Here is a 23,690-nt window from a genome sequence, read left to right on the forward strand (position 1 = left end):
TGGAGGATCGTCGCTGACGACGGGGCGCCCCCTGCTCGGTGGTCTCCCGGTGGGGATTGAAACTGGACATCGGTCAGAGTGGTCTCTGCTACTGGGAATTGCACTCGGATGAACGGATGCCCACACCATAGCGGAGCCCACGTTGGGACAACTGGAGATCCCGACGGTGGCCCCACTCCCTGCACCGTACTTGGCTACTTTCTCCTGGCTGACCCACTCCCATGGGAGGCGCAACCCTTTGGAACCGCGAGTCGTCCGGTAGAGCTGGTGACACTCGGTCGGCCGTGTGGGCCTGCCCGGCCCGGCGACGATTGTCCCCGCCTCCTCCACGGTGCCCCCGGACGGCAAGGTGGTGGCACGGGCCGCGGCTGGGACGATCCAACGGGCCTTGGAGACGGAGATCTCCGGCACTTGACCTGAGGCCTAGCACCCGAGGGAGTCGTAGCCGGTGCCGACACTCGGGGACGCCTGCCCCGGGACCCGGGCGGAGAACGGCCGGTGACATGGGGAAGCCTAGAGGTGCCAAGGGGACTGCCCCGGTCGTCTCGGACTTGGAGACCCAGGACAAGGAGGAACGCGGAGGTCCAGAGGAGGCCGGTGGTGCACCTCTGCAGCAGCAATTCGACCGTGTGTTGGAGGCGATAGCGACCACGCGCTCGGCCCTCCAGCAGGACATTGCCCAGGTGGCGACGAGCCTGGGTCTCCTTAGAGCGGACCACGGCAAACTGTCGGACCGGGTCAAGGAAGTGGAGGGCTCGGTGAAAACCTTGGAGCCGGCGCAGCGCACCCTGGCCGCGGAAATGAAGGAGGCTTTATCCCGGATCACGGTCCTCGAGCAAAGAGCGGAGGATGCAGAAGGCCGCAACAGGAGGAACAACATTCGGGTGGTTGGCCTGCCGGAAAAGGTCGAGGATGGCGACATGGTGGCGTATCTGGAGGCCTGGCTCCGAGACACGGTGGCCCCGGAGGGTTTGTCCTCCTTTTACACTCTGGAGCGTGCCCATAGAGTCCCGGCGAGGCCGCCGCAGCAGGGCCGTGCCCCGCGGCCGGTGGTGGCGCGGTTGCTGCACTTCAGGGATAGGGACCTGATCCTCAATGCCGCCAGACACAATGGACCATTCAAAGTGGCGAATAGTCAGGTGAACATCTTTCCGGATTACACCTATGAAACCCAACGCAGACGGTTTTCCTTCCTGGCGGTCAAGCGCGAGCTCCGGAGTGAGGGTATCCAGTACTCGCTCTTCTACCCGGCGAGACTCCGCGTAATTGTCGATGACAAAACCCAGTTCTTCGACACCCCAGAGGACGCTTGTCACTGGCTCGAACTCTATAGAGCGGGGAAGGGTGGATCCGGCTCTTCGCCTAGACGGATGGCAGAGCCGGGACAGAGGCGGAGATCCAGAAGGACTAGAGGTCGCGGAGGCCGATCGGGGGGTCCCTCAACTGTGGAGACATCGACGGAGCGGAGGGGAGTGCTGGAGGTGCTGACGGCGCTGTCTGGGTCACGGGACGATGCCACGGTGGGGGAGGGGATCCCGGATGACGAGGGGGGCTCAACGGACTCCGAGGGATCTGTACCGGACAGTGGCCATACGCCGGAGATCACACCACAATCGGTGGAGGACATACTGGATGGACAGGGGTAACTGGGTGTGCTTCTTCAGTTTGGGTGGGGGCCCGGCGGGGGGATGGCGGGGGACGGTAAGAGTGGTTGTCTACCGGGGTAGGATGGGCGGGGTGCCCTGGACTGGCCCCCAGGGGGTCTTTTCGTGACACTGTTGTGGGCTTGCTTTAGTCCTGGTGGCCTGGGCGACGAGGGCCCATTGCCTCCGTCCGGCCCGCACCTGGCCCTTAAGGCCTTCCTGTGGTGGCGACTGCAGGATTAGTAAGGTGTAGTGGGTTGTTGGGGAGTGTGGTTTGGATGGGAACTAGATGGTGCTATTTGGGTCCTGTTCTGGGGAGGGTGGATGGGGAGTTAATTAATATTTGGGTTGTTCAGTTTTGTTTGGGGACAATGGCCGCCATCAGTGCTATGAGGATCGATGTCCTTTTATGGTTGGGACCCAGCTGGGGAGACTTTGCGAGACTGATATGGGACAATGGCTGAGATTGCCAATCTGAAATGTGTTACTTGGAACGTACGGGGGCTTCATACAATGTCCAGGCGTCACAAGGTCCACGCTTATTTAGTGCGCAGGGGGATACAAATGGCGCTGCTGCAGGAAACCCATCTGAACAAGGCGGAAGGGGCGGCGCTACAGCGTAGATGGAGGGGGCAGGTCTTTTGCACCTCGTACTCCGCGTATGCCAGAGGGGCGCTGATCTGGGTTAGAGCTGGGGTCCCCTTCCAGGTCACAAACTCAGTGATAGATCCAGAGGGGCGCTATGTGGCCATTTCGGGGACTTTGGGAGGGAGAGACCTAAACGTTTGCTGTGTGTATGCTCCTAATGTCGACCAGACTGCCTTCCTTTCCAGGTTATCGGGCTCGTTGGCCCACTGCCTCTCCGGGCCCATCCTGCTGGGTGGAGATTTCAATTCCGTAGTGGATGTAGACAATGACCGCTCGCACCCACCCCTCCCTGATTCTCCGGTTCGTCGTTTGGCTAGGGACCGTCGGGACTGGCAGACTCACTGGGGCCTAACGGACATTTGGAGGGCGCAACACCCCACAACTAGGGACTACTCCTACTTCTCGAGCCTCCATGAATTGCACGTTCGATTGGACGGCTTTCTTGGTTCGCCCGAATTGGTTTCGGCGGCGGTCCGGTCTGAATATTTGACCAGAACCATTTCTGATCATAACCCCCTCCTGTTGGACCTTCGCTGGTTTCCTGGGGTGCCGGCGGTGCCCACCTGGAAATTACGTCCCGAGACCCTTGAGGACAGTGTCTTCAAGGCGGACCTGGGTGACACGATCTCGGAGTACTTTGCGTCCAACGGTGGCACCGCGAGCACGAGAGCGCTAGAGTGGGACGCTTTTAAGGTGGTGGTGAGAGGGTACTGCATATCTAAACAGGTCGGTGTGCGGCGAGTTATCCTCGCGGACCTGGAGACAGCGGATCGGAAACTCCGCGAGCTGGAATTACGCCGCCCAGGGCACCCAGACTTACAGGCGCGCACGGCGGAGGCGAGGGAGGCGGTGGCAGCAGAGGTCGAACGGCTCCGCTGTTTTGACTATAAAGCCTATACGGTTCGGTCCATCGCGGAGGGGGATAGGTCGGGCGCGCTGTTAGCGTGGCTGGCCAACCCTGCGCGGCAGACTTCACTGACGACGTCCATGCGTAGGGCAGACGGAACCCAGGTGTATACTCAGCCTGCGATTTTGAGCTGCTACCGGCAATACTATGAGCGCTTGTACCGCAGTCGCTCTGTCCGAGACCCTGCCCTGCTAGATAATTATTTGCGGCCCCTAGAGATTCCAGCAATGGAGCAGGAGGTGGCTAAAACCTTGGGGGCCGACATAGAACTGGGAGAGATCCGTAGCGCCATTAAAAAGATGGCGAGAAATAAGACCCCGGGCCTGGACGGGCTTCCTGTAGAGTTCTATGCGGCTTATGCCGATCTCCTAGCCCCTAGGTTGTTGGTGGTATATAGAGAGGCGAGGAGGCTGGGGCGCCTTCCAGGCTCGATGTGTGAGGCATTGGTGGTCCCGCTCCTCAAGCCCGGCAGGGACTCATCCGATCCGGGCTCCTACCGTCCCTTATCGATGCTGACGGTGGATTATAAAATACTTAGCAGCATCTTGGCCACGAGGCTGCTTGGGCACATGAGTTCTTTAGTGCATGAGGACCAGGCTGGCTTTATCCCCAGGCGTAACACGACCATGAACATTCGCAGGTTGTGCCGCTTGCTTGGGGAACCGCTTGTGGACGCCCCATGCCCGGTTGTCCTATCAGTGGACTTAGAGAAGGCCTTTGATAGCCTGGAATGGGACTACCTCTGCACTGTGTTGCAGAGGTTCGGCCTCGGAGAGGGTTTCGTCAGCTGGACCAGGGTGCTGTACGCCTCGGCGTCAGCCAGGGTTCGGGCGGGACCGCTGATTTCCCCACGATACCCGGTGGAACGGGGCACGAGGCAGGGCTGCTCGCTCTCCCCACTGCTCTTTGCGCTGGCGGTGGAGCCTCTTGCGTTGCATCTCCGGTCGGGAGCCCATTACGCGGGCCTGTGGACCCTGTCGGGCCCGCACTACGTCTCCCTATACGCAGACGACCTGTTGCTCTTCCTGGAAGACCCGCTTGCTGCCCTACGTGGAGCTGCGACGGCGCTCACGGAGTTTGGGGAGGTCTCGGGCCTTCGAGTGAATTGGACTAAGACATGTCTTTTCCCGATTCGCAGGGGCACCCCTACACCTGCCTTGAGTAGGGAGATTAGATGGGAACCCGACTGCTTCAAATATCTAGGGGTGTATGTCTACCACGAACCTTCTGGCCTCCTTGATGGGAACATTGCCCGGGGCATCCGGGCACTGCGAGGCAGTATGGGCTTTTGGGCCACGCTGCCGCTCTCGGTGGCAGGGCGGATCGCTCTGCTTAAAATGGTGGCGCTCCCCCGGCTGTTATATTATTTCCGGACACTACCGATCTGGATCCCGCCGACCACGTTTCGACTATTACGGTCCATGATAGTCGGATTCCTTTGGGGCTCGGGCCGCCGGCGGGTGGCCCTCAAGACCCTGATGAGGCCGAAGGAGGAGGGTGGGCTTGCGGCGCCGGACTTCGAAAAATATTACTTAGCGGCGCAGCTCCAGACCTTCACCCAGGAGATCGCTCGGGAGTTCCGGGGCCCCGAGGACAGGAGGGGAACAGGTATGGCCAGGCATGTTCTCTCCTTCATAGTGATGAGGCAACGATTGGCTTTGCAGGACTTGTCCATGGAGGAGCGGACTGTTCGCCTGTGCTGGAACCGGGCTCACGCCCGGGGCCACCAGCGAACACCGTATGCACCTGAAATACCGCTGGGGATGCTAACGGCTTTGCCCCATGGGGGTGATTGGTCGCGGCTGGCGACCTGGGAGGACGCCGGCCTGCAGCTCATCGGTGATCTCTACGAGGACGGGACGCTCTTGCCATTCCAGGAGCTCATTGATCGCTTCGGGATTCCCCGCGGCGACTTTTTGTTGCACTCGGCCCTTGTTCGAGCGATCCAGGCGCACTGGAGGTCCGGGCAGGCAGAACCCCTTTTATCCCCAGTGTGCCAATACGTGATGATGTCCGCGGGCACGGTAAGGGCGGTCACATGCCTTTACGGTAGACTGCTCAAAGAGGGGCTGGCTCCCCTCACCACCCTGAGAAACCGATGGGAGGAGGACATTGGCAAGGAGATCCCAGTGACGACCTGGGCTCAGCTGGTGCGGCGTGCCTGGAAGGGCACACGCCACGCCCGCTTTCAATTAGTCCACTATTATGTGCTCCATAGAGCATATTTGACCCCGGTGAAAATCAGGCGATATTTTGCGGCGGCCTCAGCGGAGTGCCCCAGGTGCCCGGCCCAGGAGGCGGACCTTCTCCACATGCTGTGGGCCTGCCCGGGATTGTCGGCCTATTGGGAGGAAGTGGGGAAGACCCTGGAGGAAACGACGGGGAGATCTCTTTCGTTGGATGCGGCGGTGGGTCTCCTGCATTGGTTCCCTCATACCCCCAAGAATAAAATATCTAGTAAATTCATCGATTTGGGGCTGCTCCTTGCTAAACGGGAGGTGACCAGGAATTGGAAGGCACGGACCGGCCCGACAGGGAGCCGGTGGCACAGCGAATTTTTGAAGTGGGCGGCGGGGGAGAGTACGCTTAGATACCAGCTAGCTTGGAGGCAGCGTAACGAGAAGGCCGAGGAGACAGCGCTGGAGTGGGAGATGCTCGTGCAGGCCCTTAGGGAGTACTGCGCCCCCGGCGATGCCGAACATGAGGTAGCGGCGCGCCCTGAGTCCCGGTAGACGGTTGCACTTCTCAGCTTTATTGTTTTCCCCATGGGTCCCCAAGAAGATCCGGTTGCGGTTGATGCCGCGCGCTGATGGCGGTGGGGGGGAGGGTTTTTCTGGGATTGGGGGGTTTTAAGGGTGGGGGGGTGTTTTTGGAGTTATAGGGTTGTTTAGAAAAGCAGATGAAGGACAACGAATCCTCCGGGCCGACCTCGACAACCTCCTGAGCCCCCACGGACTTTCGCCGCCCGACCCCAGGGTTGTGGGCTGAACGGCTGTGTAAGCAACTTCCGGAGGGGATCGGAGAGTTGGGTTTCAACGCTCCGGCTTGAGATGTAATGCTGGCCGATTATGTAAAGATTTACTAATTCCTGCAATAAAAATAATTAAAAAAAAAAAAAAAAATGACTAAAAATCATTACCAGGTGTTCAGATATCCACGCAGCTGGGGCACTCAGGGTGGTGGTGCATGTCTGTTACCATGCAGGGGACTTTTCCATCCCAACAGTGGCATTTAAGTCTACAGAGTTCCCTGCACTTATGGTGGAGATCTCTATCCCCATAAATGGGTTTAGGGCATGGTCGGGCTGGCCTGTAGATCAATGTGCCAATGCCAGAAGGGTTAGTCTGATAGATTAGCATGCGCTGTTTTTTTGGTTGCTTGTAGGCCTTTTTTAAGGTTTGGTGGGCGGTTTTACTTTTGATTTCTCTATTATTGCCATAAACATTGCCTGCAGCAAACACAAATGCATCCAGACTCCCATGCTTCGCAAAATACCTTTTATATTTTGTCTTTAGATGTTCAAAACTACACCAATTTGCAGAATATTGTCCACTTTCAGCTGAGGTCTATTTTCAGACCCATTCCGACTCTGATTTACATCTGCAAGGAATTCCTTTGTGAATTCCTAGGATGTATGAAAATGGTAAATTTAGTTGTTAACATACGTCTTTTGCCAAATTTACTTTTGGGAAATAGGGCCTATTTAAAGTCTATTTTAAGGACTGTTTAAACTACAGTACTGACAAACATGTAATGTGCCCCTCCTCTTCAATTGCATTTGGTCTAAGCATTGTACAGCACCCTGACATAACAAGGAGAAACAAGAGGAGGTATGACTTGTGCCCGAGAATGACACATTGGTATCTGCATAAGAAAAAATAAATTACATTGTTAATTTATCATCACTGTCTTTCAATATGTTCCTGTGTCTCTGCCTGAGGTCAAAAAGTCCCACCCATGTAATTGTATCAAAGTAATTGCTTTTGTAAATCTAATAAACTATTCTTTACATGCGTAAGCAGGAATGTAAATGTGATTGTTAACTGATAATAACTTGTGTTTGCCCTATGGGAACGACACGGTCTGAACTCATGAGCTAAGCTTTGTGTGAACACCGAGCCTCACGTGTATTGTGCATTAATCATACAACTTACACAGGTATACAGGTGCCGGAGTGATTCATGTTACAACAAAACCTAAAAAGTGCAGAAATACATTCAATGAATGTTGGACTGGCCCTTTCTGCAGGGTCATCCCAAACATTTTTGTCTTCGCCCTCCTGTCTTCTGAACTAGTTTTTGAGACTTTTAGAACTCTGTCCACTTTACCACTGCTAACCAGATCTAAAGTGTTTGGGCACTCTCCTTTACACATGGTGAAATTGGCCTATACCCAATTAGCACATTTAATTTATTTGTAAGTCCCTAGTAAAGTGGTACACATGTTCCCAGGGCCTATAAATTATACGCAAGTAGTGAGCCTGCAACACTGATTGTGCCACACACTTAAGTAGCCCTTTAAACAAGCTGCCATTTCGACCTGGCAAAATAAACCTTTAGTCAGGTCTAAACCTGCCTTTTAGATACATAAAAGGTATGGTTGGCCCTAAACAGACAAGTGGGCCATGTGCATTCTATTTAAAAAGTGTTCATGTACTGTTAAGTTGAAAATGTACTAGTTTTGAAAAATGCTTACATTTGTTTCACACTGCTGCATGGCCTGCATCTCCCATAGAATAACATTGGGTTAACTTATTAAATGTATTAAGTAATAGTTTCAATAGGGAGTAGGTAGGAATGTTGAGTAGGGTGTCTAAAGAATTGAAATTTAAACCCATCTTTAATGGTAAAGTCGGATTTTAGGTAACAATTTTGAAAACCACACTTTTAGAAAGTTAGCATTTTCTTGTCCCAACCATTTAGTGCCTGCTGTCTGTTCTGGTTCACATGACTGGGTGTTGTTGCTTGTTGAAATTTGTTCCTCCCAGACAGCAAACGACTGGAGGGATTAACTGTTCCTGGATGAGCCATCAACTGGCAGGATGGGGGGCTGAGCTGGGCACAGCCCCACTTACAACTGAATAGGCTGTGCCCTGCCTTCTCACAAAGGACTTGTCACCACCACATTGTTCATGTAGCCAGCTTGAAGCCATGGCAGGAGAGGCAGGAAACGGCAAGGACTTCAAAGGGACTTCTCTAGAAACTTTCCCTACTTCAAAGTGGGCACCAGGTATAAATATTGGATCCTCAGACGCATCTCTTCAATACACTCCTAGACCTGAGGATACTACAGATGAAGTTCTGTTGTGCTGCTTTGCTGCCTCAAGGACTCCCACTCTACTGTCCTGCTACTCTGCTGCTCTTCTGTCCTGCTTGCTGAGAAGGCAAACTGGACCGGCACCCTTCTTCTCAGGCTGAAGTGACTCAGAGCGCCACCCAGATGGCCTCCAGTTCTGAGCAACAGGGACATAACAAGCTCCCTTGCTGCCCTGCAACTGTCCAGCTGACCTGCTGCCTGGACCTGCAACTAGACCTGCAACTGGACCTGCCTGAGCACTGCTGTCCTCTACTGGAGTGAGTTCCTGACCCCCAAAGTGGTGACCCCCCCCCTTTTTTTGTGTTTTATCTAGCGCAAACTTGACCCAAAGATATCAGGTATAAGAGTGCTTTACATGAGCACCAGTTTCATTACAGACTGACACATTCATTTTTGTTAGGCACAGGGAGTGTAAGTGATTTGCCCAGAATCACAGGATGTTGAGCGACCCTGCCAAAACTCGAACTCAGTTCTCCAGCTCCGAGGTCGACCACTCTAGCTGTAAATCTACATTCTCTTCCCTTAGATACTGAACCCTTGGGGTGGTCTCAATTGAGCTCTCCTGAAAATGTGGGCTCTTCGCAAATAGGCCCATTCGTGCCAAGGTCTTGCCACCTGTGCCACCAACGAACGTGAAGTTCTGACAAACCTGACTTTTCGCACCACAGCGACCGCCAGCGATGCCCAGTAGCACGAGATCTGCACTCAGCGCTACAGCATTGACAGCTCGCAGTGACTGCCAAGTGTCAACGCGAATCTCCGCGCTAAACGGACAACTGTCTGTGACACCCCTCCTGCTCTTCGCACTACAACAGACATCTTCAATGTGCTCCCTGCTTCTCGAGGCCCTTTCCATCACGAAAGGAACTCTTCCCGCTGGACTTTTTAGGTAACTCTTTCAGCGGACTAACCTGGTTCCTGTATCTGGCCCATGCTCCATCGCAGTCTGCCTGAACTAGTCACTTTCATCCAATCTCTCATGACCAGATAACTATGAGTAGAGCTGTGTGCTTTTAGGGACTTTACTTACATAAAATCTTTACAATTGAATATCTCTAGTACTACTTATTGGGTTGTAATTGGTTTGGTCTCAAATAATGTATTACATTTTTCTCTATTTTCCTAAATTGGCATGGGATTTATTTTGTGTTGGGTTTCACTTTATTACTGTTTGTAGTACTGCGTAAACATTACACATTGCCTCCAAGTTAAGCCTCACTGCTTTTGAGCCAAGCTACCAAACGGTTAAGCACTGGTTAATTTGGGGTTGCATGTGTTTCACCCTGACACAGACTGTGGCAGCTGCATGAGTAGGGTTTCACCTCCCTCAACCAGTAACCCAAGAATATAAAGTGTGTTTGTACAAGTGTGAGACAAACTTTCACAAATATAACTAAAATCGAAGCTGCGTTAAAAGCATGACTTGTAAAAAAATACTGCAATGCACTTTACAGTTTTGAAGTATGTGCCACGTGTTTCTTGCTATGAGGATTCCCTTTGGAAACCTACCCTGAGTGTGCGTGATTTCGTTTGCAATAATTGGGTCATATGGTGTCATCAATGGCATCATTGTAGGTCGGCGCCTGTGCCTGAAACCACACCGGAGTTGCCAAAGCACGGTAGGCATGGGCCGATCACAGCAATCTTGAAGAAGTTCCTGCGAGGCTCTTGGCTACCAACACCCTGGAATTATATTTGGGCCTGGCACTGACAGCAGAAGATGTGTACACGCACGACAGAAGTTGCTAAGCAACCACCAGCAACTCCTCTCCACACTTGGCAGCAAACGCTGGAAACCCAACGGATGATGGCAGCAATTCAATGGACAGGGATGCAGGGAGCAATGCAGCAAAGGGGAGAGTTCAAATGATATTTCACGGCGTTGTGATATTTAATAGGGTGGAGAGGAGAAAGGACCAATAACATAAATAAAATTTAATTGCAAATCATGTTCTCATGTTCTGGTTGTTTTTCTGTTCACCTGAGACAAGACTCGTGTGCAGGCCAGATGGACAGAAGCAAGAGGAACAGATGAGTTTTGCTCCTTATGAACCAGATGAGCGGATTCGTGGATTTATGAGTACACCTATAAAATAAATGAAGATATCAGAACAGAAAACGCATATGATGCCTACAAGATGATTAGAGAGGATGGACGAACGGATACCAGCTTCAAACACCTTACTATCCAATAGGCATTTATTAGGGCGATCTAAGCTAGTGTGCAGTTCTGTGCATGAAGATACTACATTTGATTTTCATCCCTCGCTTATTAAACCTAGGGGGCTTTCCCTCGCTTGGTGAGACCGGCATAGAGCCACACTTGATGCTCTCTACCCTGTGAAGAATCACAAGACAGAATCAAGCCAAGCTCTGCAAAATTATGTGAAAAGATTAACACCAAAGCCATTTTTATCAATTGAGTTATAGATATTTCTTGAATTTCAACAGCACTGATCCAAAAATATTACTTTACCCGCTTTAATGAAAAACTTCATCAAGTGGTAATTTGTTGGCTCTGTGGATATCACTCCTTCCATGGACCGGTATGAGATGCCAGCGGCTCTCCTTTTTATTTTGCTGCCACCTTTGATTCTACAAAGGATCTGTTGGCATTGGTCCACAAACACACTTAATTTGTGTCTATCTCTTTCATCATTTACCCTACCAATTATTCTTTAATGAAATTGTTTCCACGCCCACATATTTGAAAAAGTTGGATATAATCACAGTTAGAATTGCTAACTAATGTCCAGGCTTCAAAGGAAACCCAATCGAGATAGACAGGCCACACATTAACTTAAAGAATTTTTCAAAATATCCACCCCTTTCAGAGGATGCCACTCTCTCCTCCTTGAAACCTATCAAATCTGAATGCCCCATGTACCTTTCGTTGGTAAAGTTTTAAAAGGTCGATGTCTGTTATTGGTGCCATCTCTCTGTAAGGCAATTAATGTTTGTACTATAGAGACAATGTTCTGCTGCTATGAAACTTGATTTGGTTAAGCCACTGCTGAAAGCCCTTCTTGGGTCCATCAAAGCATGTGAATTTCAGGACCATGTCCCATTGCCCATTGAAGCTAATGTTACCGAGACAGCAGTAATTAAAGGCTCTACGGCTTATGTTGATTCCTGTCTTTTTGTGTCCTCTACAGGCATTTTTCAGACATGCAGAAGGGACAGAGTAAATTTCATGGTTGGTAAAGGCGGTGTGGCAATCCTGGCCTCATTAGACCTATCACCGCCTTTGATACCGTTGATCATGACATTCTGTTAGATTGCATGGTTGCAGCAGGTGTGACCGGTTTAGCCTGGGACTAGTGCCACGCTTTTTACGAGAAAGGAGTCAACCATTCTCTTTGCATGCTATCATTCAAGAGGTGTACTTCATCACCCATTAAGTGGCACAAAGATCCTCTCTTCACTTCATTTTTTTTGTCTGCGGTCTCTTGATTTTCTCATTCACTCCTACGGGCTCTAATTGTATTCCCAAGCCGGAGCACTCAGAACTGCTGTCGCTCAATCTGAGTCGTCTGGATCACAGTCTCATTTTAGGGAGTGCATCCCACAAGTGAAGGAGAGTTTAAGGAAAATGGTTACCTTTAAACATGAAAGCAACAAAAAGAGATGACTGGGCTGTTCCTTAGGACAGGAAAGAGGAAAAGATCACTAGGGAAAAAGGGTTAGTGCTCAATGGAGGACAACCCCTGGGTATCCAATTAGTTGGATATAATGGCCTCACACACCCTTGCGAGTGTCATGCTTCATCATCGGCAATGCTCCTCGTCGGGCAGGCGGTGCAATGCCCAACGGGCTCACCTCTAAGAGGGGCTCTTTATCGGAGATCTTTTATCCAACTGCCTATGAGTGAAGTGGGGGTGAGGGGCCAGGACAGAGTAGATAGTGTGGGTGAGGATAAAATGTGGCCTAAGGTACCGGAAAGCAATTTTTATTCTGGTGGTCCTCTGCCACAAATAAAATCAAGGATAGCCGGTACTCAGGGGGACTATGGTCTACAATCTACAAAACATGACCTAATGATTAGTATCAGTTTAAATACAGCACATAAGTTGTACTACTGCTCGTGTCAGGGCCAGTCAAGCCTACCCATCTCACCGGGTCCCACTATTCGGACCCGGTGAGATGGGTAGGCTTGACTGGCCCTGACACGAGCAGTAAAAACCTGAAAGGTTATGGCTTCTCCCTTGATGTCAGTTCCACCGGGTACTGTTGACACCCTATAACTCTAACCCTTAGGTAGGAGCAGTGTCATACAGGTAGTACAACTTATGTGCTGTATTTAAACTGATACTAATCATTAGGTCATGTTTTGTAGATTGTAGTTTTTTACTAGGTCCTGAAGAATCGCAGTCATTGTACTAGAAGCGAGAAACATGTTGACCACACCATTTGCACTCTAGCCCTGGTCCATTCCGGGAAACCATAGTCCCCCTGAGTACCGGCTATCCTTGATTTTATTTGTGGCAGAGGACCACCAGAATAAAAATTGCTTTCCGGTACCTTAGGCCACATTTTATCCTCACCCACACTATCTACTCTGTCCTGGCCCCTCACCCCCACTTCACTCATAGGCAGTTGGATAAAAGATCTCCGATAAAGAGCCCCTCTTAGAGGTGAGCCCGTTGGGCATTGCACCGCCTGCCCGACGAGGAGCATTGCCGATGATGAAGCATGACACTCGCAAGGGTGTGTGAGGCCATTATATCCAACTAATTGGATACCCAGGGGTTGTCCTCCATTGAGCACTAACCCTTTTTCCCTAGTGATCTTTTCCTCTTTCCTGTCCTAAGGAACAGCCCAGTCATCTCTTTTTGTTGCTTTCATATCTGGGGCTACGACTGTGGCCGGACCTTCCATTCTCTTGTGAATGGTAATTAATGCCCTACTGGATCACAATTGATCCTTGTCTTCCCCTACCTTTTGTCATACCTTTAAACATGGACATGACTGAGAAGCTGTCAGTAGAGTACGGCGACAGCCTTTAGGATTCCACAATGTGAATAATCGTATTACAATAACAAAAAGTAATAGAGGGGGATGTTGGATCATAAAAGACGCAGAAATGTCCATAATCAGGTCTCCAGAACGGATTTGATGGGCGATAAATCAAAACAATTGTTTTACAGACTGAAAAGAAAGATATTTATCTCCACTTAAGCTGATCTTCCTGTGTAAATATCAAAAAAGGACAATTTATTTGTCATGCAAAAACTGATGAAAAGATCAAACTGAAACAGTTCACAACATATAACACGGAAAGCTGCTATTACAAATAAATCTGGTTTATGTTTTGTGAGTAAAACAAGTTGTATGGCTAAACAAAGATTTCCGGAATAAAAGAGACCATTTAATCAAAAATAAAAAGGCGCCAACTGAAATCCACAGGAAAGAAAGGCAGTACCATAATCAAATAAGACTGCAGATCCTTGAACAGGTCATGAGAACTGCAGGCGGAAGAGATTGGAGAAACTTCTTACTCAATGAGGATATACTGGATAAGGAGAGTGGACACAATCCAACCGATTGGCCTTAATGTTAAAATGAAATTACAACATTCTTTGGGATTATCAGATAATTTTATAGAGAACTTGAGGGTGGTATCTATCTCAAGCGTATATAACTGCGACAATTTAATTTATGCATGATGTTGTATTATCTTTTGAGAGATGAAGTAAATATGTTAATGAATAGAGGAGCATGTAATCAATACGAAGACAGATATTGGATGATTCAAAACAATGCGACAGTAAGATCTAGATGTGATTGCGATCATCTCCTTGCATTCAGTGTAGATGTAGCATGTAGATCGGTGGAACTATAAAGGGTATCGCCAACTGGACTCTTTTGAGACTCATCTCATATTAACATGAGAGACACATGAATTGAAGCAATTAACATTTTTTATGGATATATTAGGTAGGGCGAAATGATATCTAGAACAATGTAATGTAATGTATCTGGTGAGGGAAATTTTCGGTGAAAGCAAATTTAGACAAAGGAAGACTAAATGACATTGAGAAAATGGATTTGGCTGAATTAAAATGGGCATGAAAGAAAGATGTATTACCTGTTACATATGCCATGTAAATTGCATAGCGCTGGAGAGGAGACTGCAGCCAACTGACAGGAGAGCTCCAGTAAAAACATCTGAACTTTTTTTTCCCCTAATGGCAGGTTGATAAACGTACATCAAAATGGACTCACTTATACTTTAGATCGTCCTCTGGCCACGGTTAATTTATATACATAGCTAGAAGTTACACATACTGCTTTTTCTATTGGGATTACAAGAGACATAGTAAATATCCTTGTAAGGAAGTCACTTTACATTCTGGGGCCGTGTTTTTCAAACTGTGGGTCGGTTTGCGAGCAGGTTTTTGGTGGGTCACGAAAGTCCATGCAATTAATGAAGATGCCTTTAAATTCTGTATTTATCTTGTCACACTTGCTGCACTTCAAAGACAGAGGTTAAATGTCAGATTATGTCTTCTGACAAATTGCTGCTTACTTTTTTTCACATAGGGATTAGTGTTTACAAACACCTCTCACTTTGCAGTGAGAGAAATAAAAGTAAAGTGAATTATGTGACACTCTAGCTACAGTACAGGAAGTGTGAAGGGAAAGGCTGTTGTTTTTTGCAACACTCAACAAAAATGTAAATAACGATAAATGAACTTTACACATTCAGCAGTTAGGAAAGCGAAAATGAAGCACTTTTTCTATAATTCTGAAGAGTGATGAAACAAAGCTTTTGAGGGCATCAAAACAAATCAAGACTTTTCTTGGTGCTGCACAAATATTAAATGTTCACTTAAACCTAATTGTCACACATTATCATTTTTGTGCAATATATTTTATCAGTAAAACTGTATGCCTGTGCACATTTAGTGGCCATATCAATGGAAAATGTGCTGTCTGTAAATAACAGTGTACTGCCACACCATACTTTAGTTACATTTTTAAAAAAAGTGCTTGCCTCATATCCATTAAAGCTAAGTGGGTTGGGCTGGTTTAGAATTTGGCAGATGGGTACTTCGTCACAATGTGACAACTATCCTGTCCGCCATATTACAAATGTCATAGGATAAAGTGCACTTGTAATAAGGCAGATGGGTTTCCCATCTCATATTTGTGATACAGTAACCCGTCCACAAACTTCTAAATTAGACCCTAAGTTCCTTTATGGGGGTACTAAGGACAGCAGGGGTATATATAAGCAAGAGAGAGACTCATGGGTTTAACAGCAAGTATGTAATTAGACTTGGGAGTTATACACACCTACCTGTTGGTTATGGGACCAGTGGATCAATCATCAGTCTCTATACGGAAGTGTTCCCTGTGTGCAGAGCAAAGCGATAATAGTAATGCTATTAATCACACTGAAGGTTTTCACGCGTGTTAGAGATATGGCATAAATTGACTTTTTGTTTAAAGTTCTAAGCAGGCAATCTATAGACAAGTAACTTGATTGTTTAATTTGTGATTCAAAAATATTGTTTGTATGAATCTGTTCATATAAGATTTTTACTAGATAGAACATCCGGGGGGGTTTCAAATGAGGATGATAAATGGACGAGACTTTGTTTTTGTGATGAGGGCTGATGTTTCATTATGAACTAGCTAAAAGATATATATGTAGATATATATAGATATATAGTTCATATAAAAAATGTATTATCTGGATTGGTTTGCTTTAGAATTGATCTAGTAGGAATCTAGAACAGTTTCTCCGTAGATGTTTCAAAGAGCATCGCATGATTTAATAAGAACAGTTGTAATGGATTCCATGACTTAGAATGCTACCATTACCAAAAATGAACTGATCTAAATTGCAAAACACACATTGTCATTCTGCCAGTAAAAATAAAATGTATTGATTTGCTTCACGCAGAATTTGGAACTTTGATTCAGACTCCATGAAGTAACTTTTTCACACGTATAAAGACCCAAATGGTATAGACAAGTGTGCACCATTACTTGTAAGTGGGGAACTTGGTGCTGCAATACAGAGATTCCACGTCTATTAGAGAACGTATAATTCTGCATCTCATGTCTGAAACACAAACGTCTAACTTGATAAAGCCCTATCCCTGCAAATTTTGATGATTTAAGTAGTTTTCTCCTATTATCATTAAGGCCTGAGTAGGGTGATTCTACTATTTTTCCCAGTTACTTTTAAATCTGTGCAAACTATTCAGCAAATTCAGTATTACCCACATTTTCTAAAGATTTGGGTTTTCGGTGACTGCTAAAGTTTTCCAAGTTCAGCAGGCTGAGCTATTTTCCAGGCATTTATTTGTGTAATGTTATTTCTTTAAGTGCTCTTTGGGAAGGCCTAGCCCAGTGGAGCCGTGCATATGTTCACCCTCCAGTTGGAGTACCCTCAGCCAATTCTTGGCTGCTTCTGTGAGCTCTTGTGTGTGAGTGGTAGAGAGGGAGCATATGCACAGCTCTCCTGGAGTCTTGGAAGGGATTTTAAGAGATGGGGAACAGGATGCAGGCATAGTCATAAAGAAAATAGAGAGTGCATTTTGTTAGGTCCTGCAAAATTGGAGGTATTTCCTGCAAGTATTCATGGAACAGCATTGGAAACTTTTGACAAGCCCTATTGGCCACATCTCTGTAATCCGTGCATTGTTGTCTTATGGTTAGATTGTGGCAATGCTCCCTGTCTGATATATCCAAACTTCAACTGCTCCAGAATCCTGCAGTTTGTATACTTTCTAATCTGTAGAAATGCCATTGGTTGGGAGTGGAGCAATGGATTCAGTCCGAGGCTTTGTGCATCATACATCAAGATTCTTATCAACAGGGGCTGCCCTCCCCGACATGGAACCACAAATATGATCAGCCAAGGAGCATTCTTCTGTCAAGCACTAGACTCTTATGGGTCAATCAATCAATCAGGAATTTATAGAGCGCACTACTCACCCATGAGAGTCTCAAGGCGCGGAGGGGACTAAGGCAGCCCCGGTCATCCAAACAGCCAGGTCTTGAGGCTCTTCCTGAAAAGCTTGCAGGGTGAGGCTGCGTCTGCTGCCGAGGGGGAGTTCGTGCCAGGTCTTGGCAGCGAGGTGGGAGAAGGATCTGCCTCCCATTCTGGTTCTGTGGATGCGGGGAGTTCGGCCAGGGCCTGGTCAGCGGAGGGGAAGGTTCTCTTAGGGGCGTAGAAGGAGATTCTTTCATTGAGGTATTGGGGTCCAGTGTTGGGCAGGGCTTTGTAGGTGTGTGTGAGCAGCTTGAAGGTCACTCTTTTTTTGACGGGGAGTCAGTGGAGGTCTCGTAGGTGCTGGGTGATGTGGTCTTGTCGCGGGATGCTGAGGACGAGTCTGGCTGTGGCATTTTGGACGGTCTGGAGTTTGTGGAGTAGAGATTTGTTGATTCCGGTGTAGAGAGCGTTCCCGTATTCCAGCCTGCTGGTGCGGAGTGAGTGGGTGACGTCTTCCTGGATTCGGGGGTCCATTTAAAGGTCTTGCGCAGTATGCGGAGGGAGTTGAAGCATGTGGAGGATATGGTGTTGACCTGTCGGTTCATGGTGAGGGTCGAGTTGAGTATGATGCCAAGGGCAGGGGACCACCAGGTGTTGTCCCACGCAGAGGGGGTGGATACGAAGAGGAGGACTTCCGTCTTCTCTGAGTTGAGCTTCAGGCAGCTGCTGCTCATCCAGGTTGTGAACGTCCTTCATTCCTTCCTGGAAGTTGCTCCTGGTGGTGTCTGGTTCTTTGGTGATGGAGAGGATGAGATGGGTGTCATCGACATAGGATACTATGCTGAGTCGTGTTTTCTGACGATGATTGCGAGGGGGGCCATGTAGATGTTGAAGAGCGTGGGGCTGTGGAGGGATCCTTGGGGTACCCCGCATCTGATCTCTGTGGGTTCGGAAAGGAAGGGTGGGATTCTAATTCTTTGAGTTTGGCCGGCGAGGAAGTAGCGGATCCAGTCTAGGGCAGTTCCTTGTATGACGGTGTTGTGGAGTCTGGCAGTTAGTGTGCAGCGGGAGACGGTGTCAAAAGCTGCTGAGATGTCTAGGAGAAGGAATGCTGCAGTGTGGCCTTGGTCGAGGAGTGTGCGGAAGTCATCCGTGGCAGCTAGGAAGGTGGTCTCGGTGCTGAGGTTGCTGCGGAAGCCGGATTGGGATGTGTTGAGGATGTCGTTGATTGTATGAAGTTCGTTAGCTGGATGTTCACAACCTTCTCCGTGACTTTGGCGGCGAAGGGGAGGGGGGATATAGGCCTGTAGTTCTTGAGGTCCGTCAGGTCTGCAGAGGGCTTCTTGAGGAGGGGTTTGATTTCTGTGTGTTTCCAGTCATTGGGGAACGTGTCTGTTTCAAGGGAGCAGTTGATTGTCCGTCGTAGTTCTAGTGTGGTGGCCCTGAGGAATTTGTAAGGTGGGCAGGGGTCAGTGGGTGCTCCGGTGTGTATGCTCCTCATGGTCTTTGCGGTGTCTTCTGTGGTGACAGGGGTCCAGGCGAGGATGGTCGGCCGAGTGGAGTTGCTGGTGGAAGGTGTTGCTTCGGTGCCTTGGTTCTGTTCATCGAAGTAGTTGTTGAGAGTCCTGATCTTGTGGTGGAAGAAGGAGATGAGTTTGTTGCAGAGGTCCTGGGAGGGACGTCAGAGGTTTCTCTGGGGGGTCTGGTGAATTCTTGTTTGATGTTGAAGAGTTCCTTGGAGTTGCGGGAGTTAGAGAGGATTCTGTCCTGGATGGTCTCCTTAGTACACAGGTAGATAGTGGACGAGCATTCTAAGTACTGACCACTATTGAGTGGAACTTCGTGCCAGTACCTTTCAAGGCCTGTCTGGAAACAAAAAATGCAGACCCACTCTCTCACCGATGACAACAATGGCTGCCCAGTGATCCTGTGTCTGCCTTAGCCCCAGCCAGTCAGCTCTTGGACTATAGTAAACCCGTTGCTTGCGCCAGATGTATGAATTGATGGCAGATGGATGGATGGACAAGTAGGAAGGAGTGGAGTGGCCGGTGCTCTGATTGGTCTAAAACAGACGCAAGGGTGCCATTTTACATACTAGGAAGATAGAAATCAGCAAAGGTGAGCGCTAGGGCGGATTAATGGTAGATCACGTAACAATTAACGAAGGCGAACAAATAGCACGGGTGCTGCATGTACGATAGAGAAAAGGCTTAAAAAGACAGAATGGATGGGCAGATGGGCAAGACCTGTGGATGGCTGGATGGTTCGCCGGCTGGTGAGCAGACGTTTAAATATAGACAGAAACATAAATAGGTCCAGGCAAACGGGCACTAGTTTTATGTGAGGTGTCCAAGACCATACAAACTTCAGTGTGTGAAAATACTGGGGCCCGTACACGAGCGACGATCACAGGTCACGTGTGAGCCGGGTTTCTCAATGTCAACAAACCCAGATCCAAGAAAGAGTTTTTGCTCCGAGTGTGCGCCGCTGGCGCGCTCAGGTGCAAGGGGTGGTGGATGGCATGTGAGGGGGTTACAGAGGGTGGTGGGGGGGCGGGTTACAGTCTTCAGTCCAACTTTTTGATCTTTCTGAGCTCGGACTCTGGCTAAAAGTCACGCGCAGATGTCGGCTATGTCCTGACCCTGCGGAAACTGCAAAGTTCCACTCCTTCCTTCACTATGTTTCAAAAGAGGGAATGCCAAGTTATGCTTTTTGTCGCCAAGTTCCAGGAAACCACTGCCAAAAAGGCACATTTTCCGCGCATCGAGGCAAACACCAGCTGAAGGCCCATGAAGCACAAAATGTGTTGAAATGGGTGTCTGGAGAAGGAAAAGAACTGAAAACGGGCAGCCACCCTTCAGGGGTCCCGTGCTCCCCCAACCTCTCAGAGGTACCCTTCCCATGTGCCTTTGTGTGCTGTGTTGTAACTCCTAATAGGTTGGTTGTTTGGTTTCCTTTTTCAAGTGTCTCACTTCCCTCCAGTTAGGAAGTGTACAATATTGTGGTATTAGCTGAGTGCTGTTTACTTGTTTACAGTTACGTTGTGTCTTTCTACGTGTGTGCATGTCTTTCTCGAAGTGTTTTCCTTCCTGCGTCGTTCTCTCTGTGTGTCTCGCTCTCTCTCTCTCTCACACACACGCTCTTCGTGGCCCTCCAGCCCTCCCTCTCACATGCTCAGCCTCTCCTAATCTCTCTACCTTTTGTAAGTCGCTGCCCTTCACTTTTTCTCACTCTCCCTTCGCGTTTCTTGCTCTACATTTCCCGTTCCGCTCGCTGATTCTTTCTGACACTCATTCGTTGTATCTGTCGATCTCTGTTTCTATCGCTCTCTAAATTTCTGACTGAATCGTGGCCGTTCTCGTGTTTTGTCTCTCCTTCTCGATCTCCCCGTCCCACTTCCCTTTCCTCTTTATATCCCCTCGTCCTTGGAAAGACTCGTCTGTGTATTTATTTTATAGCGGCCTCTCTACAAATGCCCCTGAACATGTCACTGTTTGGCAGGCGCGCAGCTCTACAAACATTCCCAGTTCTTTAAAATGAGTCACCGGCAGCTTGAAGCCGGGTACAAAAAAACACGAGATTTGCTGCCGAATGGCGTGCGAGGATCTTGTAAAAATGAGCGGTTTGGTAACAGGAATCTCCTTCTTGTAACACGCGGGGTGGCCGGGCGCAGTCGCGGCCGACGCAGCGTGTTCTGAAGGTTAGGAGCCAGAGGCGCTGAAAGCGGGGCGCAGCCCCTGACAAAGGGGGGAACCTCTTTGTCCTGCGTGGCGACCAGCCCCCTCCCCCAGCGCATCCTCGCAGCATTGTTGGTGGAAAATGTGGCGTTTCCCCGCCTGGGTCCGTCCTCCGGGCGATGCCGGGCCATCTGCTGTGCAGAGATGGGAGCCGGTGGCCCCCGGCGAGCTGGGGGGGGAGCTACCGGCGACGCCTCTGCACGGGCGGGCACCCATGCGTATGAGCCGCTGGAATCCCACATATGCGTCTCTGGCTTTATTTATTTATTTGTGATAATTTATTTGTTTAGGTGTATTTATTTATAATTAGTGCAGTCAACAGTGCACTGGTCTGTGGTGAAGTGGTATTTATATTATATAATATTACTCTTCGGAGTATGTTATTGGCACTGGTGTAATTATTATGACTCATTTTTAGCACTAGCAGCCTTAGTATTGTTATGTAGGTTCATGTTCGTAGTAGTATGATTACTAGTAGTAGTATTAGTACTACTCGTGTTTTTATTAGTTGGGTGACGGTTACTAATGTAAGTGGTAGGTTCGTTAGCGCCGTGAGTGGGATTATTAGTGGCATTATGGTTTTTTTAATTAATAGGAAGCCGTAGTAGAATATTGTAGTTAGTAGTGTGGGCAGTATAATTCATACTTATATTCACAGTAGAATTTATTATTGTAATTACTTGTTCTATTAATGTTTCTAATGGTGGTAGAGTTGTTACTATTATAATTCGGAATGGCTTTATGATTAGCAGCAGTATAAATCTATTTGTATTTATTAATGGCATTTTTTTACGTTAATACGCGTAGTAGCAGAAAATATGTAATGTTTCATTAATTGAATAAAATGAGAATTTATACTTTTAGCAGTGTTTTTTTTTTTTTTTTTTAGTTCTGGCCGCCCAGTGTTGCCCCCAAATAAATTATTAAAATGAACACTCGTGTAAAGTACATATTTTCACATTTAGGCCGAAAGACGCAGCTGTCGTTCACTCACAAAAGTGACTTTATTCGGAGAACAGCGTCCGAGAACTCCTACCTTTGGCCCAGGCATATTCCATGATGTGGGGCAGCCGGCTCCGTCACAGCCCCTCGAACTCCGCGAGTGGACGGGAGGCCCCGAATTATTTCAGCGATAACCCGTGATCCTGCCTGAGCGGCGTGTCAGAGACAGGGATAGCTGGGGGGAATTATCCGTGAGCAGCAGTTTACATTCCGCGCTGACACAAATTAGTCTGCTAAAATAGAAGGGTGTGGGATCGGAAGCCGAGAACGTCAAATTATTAGTGAAATATATAGTATATATATATTTTTTTAAAAAGCTACTGTAACAGGATCCCCTTTTAGAAACAAGCTGTGATTTTTTTTTTACCCATTTAATTTTTTTCAGGCTTTTAGATAGAAGTGCGCAGCATCTGCAGACAAGCAGATGTTTACTGTGTTGTGAGTCTACCATTTTATATTCCTTAAACTTTTAAACTGAGTCATATTCGTAATATATATATATTTTTTTTTTTAAGGTATCACTTTGGGTCCGCGCCATCACTTGTATTGCAATCAACAGAATATCGGTGGTTTGTTTTGAGCTCCGCCATTTTAACTTTAATGTTGTGTCTTACTCATTGTGACTAACTTATTTCTTCTGTTACACACCACCCATGGTCTGACCGTGGTTTCTTAAGATAGAATACATGCTGTCTTAAATTGTGACATCACTTCCGCACAGCGATAACAGCAGATCCCAGCAGTACAGATTAAGCAATGTTTTTCGTTTTCACCACACACTGAGGCTGGATAAGGGCGAGAGTTATCCAGAGGGAAACGTTTCAGGTGATGAGAATTCATGCCTGAAGTTGCTATCAAACCATTTTATAAAAGCAGCTGAAAATGAAAGGGCGCCTCGTGGGCTCCTAGAAGCCCCAGCGTGTGTAAGGTAAAGAAATGCCGCGCAAATACCTTTGATCCACGGAGGAGGAGTCGCGCGTGGCTATATTCACATCTCAGGGTCGGCGGCGGGCGAGAGATGTTCAGGTTTAGAGTGTGCTGTGGACTGCGAGACGACAACACCTTTGAAAGAAATGCCCCCTCCCCCTCCGCGGCAGTTGACAACAATGTGGTGCAAACGGCCTCATTCCTGAGGAAACGCCGCCGCCGCCGCCCCTAACTTGGTATTGAACTTGGACTTCCGCGCAGACGGCCCTAAAGGCCTGGGCCCGGCTTTATAGGTCTGCCTCGGAGCCCCTGGGGGTGTGAGGCCGGGGGACTCCGCTCAGACACGGCGTGTCAGTGGGTGCGTCTAACGAGGCGCTCACACCAGGCCTGTTTACTTGTGTCCCTGCTGTTGTTCAGCGGCGTTTGCATCGTATGGAAAGAGAAGCCACGCAGCACGTCCCCGGGGTGCCCGGATGTACAGTTTGGTGCCTAACCAGCCCCTGTGCCGTTCAGACACAACTCTAGCTACGATTCTGTGCAGTGTGCCCACGTCTTGCCAT

At 48.6% G+C, this 23,690-nt stretch overlaps 1 long non-coding RNA gene across 1 annotated transcript in view; it reads right to left on the minus strand.

The window, feature by feature from the left end:
• The window catches only part of LOC146856527 (uncharacterized), a 1,813,942-nt gene extending 1,790,721 nt beyond the window's left edge, over positions 1 to 23,221 (minus strand). The window contains exon 1 of the long non-coding RNA XR_014981506.1: positions 23,155 to 23,221. This is a non-coding gene — a long non-coding RNA (uncharacterized LOC146856527). The remainder of the gene's footprint in view (positions 1 to 23,154) is intronic.
• Positions 23,222 to 23,690: the final 469 nt, after the last annotated feature.

The sequence above is a fragment of the Triturus cristatus genome, chromosome 4_1 (genome assembly GCF_964204655.1).
Source record: "Triturus cristatus chromosome 4_1, aTriCri1.1, whole genome shotgun sequence".
In the NCBI taxonomy this organism is placed as follows: Eukaryota; Metazoa; Chordata; class Amphibia; order Caudata; family Salamandridae; genus Triturus; species Triturus cristatus.